At 40.8% G+C, this 4,427-nt stretch overlaps 1 pseudogene; it reads right to left on the bottom strand.

The window, feature by feature from the left end:
• Window positions 1-181: 181 nt before the first annotated feature.
• Window positions 182-865, bottom strand: LOC102491550 (protein YAE1 homolog pseudogene; annotated as a pseudogene).
• Window positions 866-4,427: the final 3,562 nt, after the last annotated feature.

Below are 4,427 nucleotides of genomic sequence, written 5' to 3'. Positions count from 1 at the left end.
CCGTGTGTTTTTTCCAGCACCCCCCCCCCCCCCCCATTGAATTGATTCGCTAATGAACTTAGTCTAAATATTTCCAATAGCAAGCGCAGCTAATATATACATATACATGAACATAAGTCTGACTTTAGGCATTAACTTCTTAGAAAACAAAATCCTCTCAGAAATATTCTGAACTTTATCATTAGAAAAAGAAATATGGTTTTTTTTTTTGTAATTGTTTGAGGTGCTGTAATACATCTGCTTAGATCCCTACTTGTTTAACTAAACTTCCTGTGTTCTAAAATCCAAGTGAGACCTGGGTTTTTAGCTCATGCATGGTCCTGTGTTGTACAACAGTCTAAATATGAAGAATCTATCTCAACAGAACTCTTGCTACAGTTTTTGTTTTCAGTAAGTCTTTCATTTTTAGTTTCATCAATCTTTTTCTCAGCCTTAAACACATGACAGAGGTTCATTTTCTCAGTGGAGTCCAATGAATCTACAACATGGGGTTGTGAAGTGATTGATTTCATACATTTAAGCACATAGTGTTCACACTGTCCAGCTGCATTCAGAGGACTATTTATTTTAGTGATTAAAGTCAAACTATATCAGGAAGGTGACACCAAGAGAGCAAAGCATTTAATGTTCCTCTGAGTTTCCCATAGTTGATGACTTCTGTACCTTCTTTTTAGCCTTGATCAAAGCCTTGCTGAAGAGTAACTGCTTTGCCAGTATCTATTCTATCTCTATAATCTTCGACTCATCTTTATATGTGACCTCACCATTCCCATGGCACCAGGAGAGACTCATGTCTTTCCTCATCAAACACCTCTCTCTTGTCTTAAAGGCCCCAGACTGATTGAACAGCTTGAACCCACAACATCAGCACAACTCAGCTACTGAATTTATTTCTTCCTTTGGTGACATTATTTTTCCTTGATTGTTTATGATCCTTCTAGCCTTGCCTTGTTGTCTATGCATTTGAAGAAGCTGTTACCTCTTCTAGACTGGTTGTAGCTGGAAAAACCCCTTGCTAATCAGCCCAGCCAGTTTTCGGTTGGCTTGGTGCTGCAGTATGTGGGTGGGCAAGCATGGCGTTAGGGTCTGCACTATCTCTGGGCCCACTGCCAAGGGCTGTAGGCTAGCAGACTTGATGTTGGGATCTGTAGTGAAGTCATACAGTCAGTTCCCTTTCCTACTTCCCTCATGGGAGAACTCACAGACTAGGGAGATCTCTCTTGGGGCTGCAATGTTAGGGCTTAAGGAAGGAGTGGTGTCAAAATAAAACTGCTTACCCTAAGGTATCTTTTTTGTTTGTTTTTGTGCCTACCCAGATGCTGCACCCTCTCACTCAAATTTTAGATCTCTCGTGAGGGTATTTTTAATCATGGATGGTTGTTATATTAGTGATTAGTTCTGTTGGGAATTAATTCCTGAAATGATGTTTTTTTAAACATTATCTCCCCATATGTATCTGCACCCTACTAAAAGTAAACGAGACATGAAAAATATTTGCAGTCTCACTTATTGGCCCAAGGAAAATAACTTTGTATTTTAATAAACTTAAATAGATTGGAATGGAATAAAATAAAAATTTTCATTTTTAAAAGTATGAGTATTTTTGGGAACCAGCAGTTAGCGTAATGGCTATGTCGCTGGACTCCCACGTAGTCGACTGTGGTTCGTGTCCCGGACCCGGTGGCTTAAAACCCACGCAGGGTGCGTGTGCGTGCGTGCCCAAGATCCCGAGAGGAGAATGGAGTAGAAGGGATTGCGGCATGGCCATCCCCTCTGGGGAGTGATTTCTCGCTTTCTGTCTCTCTGTCTCTCTCTGTCTGTCTGGCAAGTGCACACGCCCTATAGTGAAAAACCTCTCAAAAAAAAAACAAAAAACAAAAAACAAAAAAAAAGTATGAGTATTTTTTATCTTCACCATGTATAAGAATGACTTCTTCTTAGGAGGGGAGGCATAATCAAAAATAAAGAAGGAAAAAGCAAAAGAAATATTCAGTAGTTTTTCTTATGTAGGTGTTATAAGTCAGTGTTCCAATATAAAACAGATGGCCTCTGATGTTAGTATACTTAAATATTTTAATCTTCAGAATCATTTTCCCTCATAATAGTAACAATATTCTGTCTTCTTAGATAATGCTAGACAAGACTATTTCTAGACTGCACTGGCAGAAATTATTGGGTCTGCAACTGAAAAACTAGGTTTCAAAACATGATGACCTCCATGGGACCAGCAGTTGGTGTGATGGCTATGTCGCTGGATTCCCATGTAGTCGACCATGGTTCGAGTCCCGGACCCAGTGGCTTAAACTAATGCCGGGTGCGTGTGCGTGCGTGCCCAAGATCCCGAGAGGAGAATGGAGGAGAAGGGATTGTGGTGTGGCCATCTCCCCTGGGGGGTGATTTTTCTCTATCTCTTTGTCTCTGTTTTTCTGGCGAGCACACACACCCTATAGCAAAAAGAAAACTCTCAAAAAAAAAAAAAATGATGACCTCCTTACCCTAGTTGAGAACATTTTACTTTTTTTATACTCCCTCTAGTGACTATATTTGTAAGTGAATGACAATGGTAGGGTAACATTTACTCAGCTGGTACCTAGTGCCAAACAGAGAAATATTACAGAATTGAGAACATTTTAGTCTTTTTTTATAAGTATTGATGCTGGCATTTGAAGGAATTATTTTTCAAAAGTCAAGTGGTTAATCAGTCAAAGTCCTGTTTCAACACCATTTCACACCAAAGTCTAAAATCATAATCCCAAAGCTATGGAAAGTGATTCATTTTTTCTTTTTTCTTTATTCACGATAGAACATGTACGTGTGTGTTTGTGTGTGTGTGAGAGAGAGAGAGAAATGAAGCACTTCCACAGTGTTTGATCATGCCACCTTCCCCTTCCCCGAGTCTTCCAGCCCATTGAATCTTGGGCCTTCATGGGTATGTCCAGCATGTTTCAAATTGGTTGGACTGGGGATTCAAACTGTGATCATTGCGTGGGTTCTGGCTTCTCTTGAGCAACACATTACAACTGTACCATGGAGCTGGCCATAGGAAGTGTTTTTATCACTGATTATTTTGTTTTAGCAGTCATTTTGTTTTAGCAGTTTAGTTTTATTTTTGGATTTTAGTTTTTGTTATGGAGTGCATGCACTCACCAGAGAAAGACAAAGACAGAGAGAGAAAGTGAGAAAGCACCCCTTCTCACCATCCACCCCAGCCTTGGGAGGATGGCCATGCACAACCCCTTCTCCTCTTGGGATTTTGGGCATGCATGTACATGAATCTGGTGTGCTATTCTTTTCTTTTTTTGAGAGAGAGAGATTTTTGCTATAGAGCCTGTGTGCAATCATCCTCCAAGTGGAATGACCATGCTGCAATCTCTCCTCCTCCATTCTCCTCTTGGGATTTTGGGCATGTACACACACACACACACACACACACACACACACCTGACATGAGTTTCAAATCACTGGGTCTGGGACTTGAACTACAGGCTACTAAGTGGGAGTCCAGCAATGTAACACCATCTGCTGGTCCCAATCCTGGTGTATTTTTCAAGCTTCCAGGACTCAAACCAAATAGTCCACCATGTGGGATTCAGCCTTCATAACCACCATGCCACTGACTTGCCCAAAATTTCAATTTTGAAAGTGCCAGAATTTTATTGCAAAGTGGTCCAATTTAACTTTATAATTCATTTCAATTTTTTTAAAAAAGAACTGTAAATTACAACTATAAGCACCAATAATGTGAAAACAATCAAATAAAAATCTTGATAAGATACATTTCTCATTGTGGTATAATACAGATACCTTTTGATTAAATGATTTCTTCCAAAGATTATTAAAATGTTTGGATAGTTAAAGATTAAATTAATCAAAATATTTAATCAATTTAATTAGGTTATACCATTATCCTTAATAAACTTTGTTCACAATTGATAACAAAGAGTGAAATCAGCTATTTGCAACCTATGTAGCCTTTTTTAAAAATTCATAGGTACCTGTCCCGACCCGGGGGGACAGCCGAACGGGTTTCCTGAGTGAAGGAGTGAGAGCCGGGGCAAGCAGCGTAGTGTTACAGCATGGAGACGACAGTGTCGTCTGTTTATTGTGGGCAGCACGGTACAGCACAGAGACGACGCAGTGTCACAGCTCTTAAGGGTCGCGTCGTCTACTGTGAGCAGCATGGAGACGACGTGGTATCACAGCTCTTCAGGGTCGTCCGGAGATGATGTAGTGTTACAGCTCTTCAGGGTCTCCCAGTTTGTCTGGAGACGATGCAGTGTCAGCTCTTCAGGATCTTCAGGGTCGTCTGGAGACTGCGCGGTGTTTCAGCTCTTCAGGCTCTTCAGTTGTCGTCTTCCTGGTCGTCGTCGTCGTCTGGCTACTGTGGGCCAGGCATCGTGGTTATATACACTCTGGTGGGTTGTAAA

This window comes from Tupaia chinensis, unplaced genomic scaffold (genome assembly GCF_000334495.1).
Source record: "Tupaia chinensis unplaced genomic scaffold, TupChi_1.0 Scaffold000183_1, whole genome shotgun sequence".
Classification (NCBI taxonomy): Eukaryota; Metazoa; Chordata; class Mammalia; order Scandentia; family Tupaiidae; genus Tupaia; species Tupaia belangeri.
The sequence above is the reverse complement of the archived record's forward strand: the minus strand, read 5'-3'. Positions and strand labels throughout refer to the sequence as shown.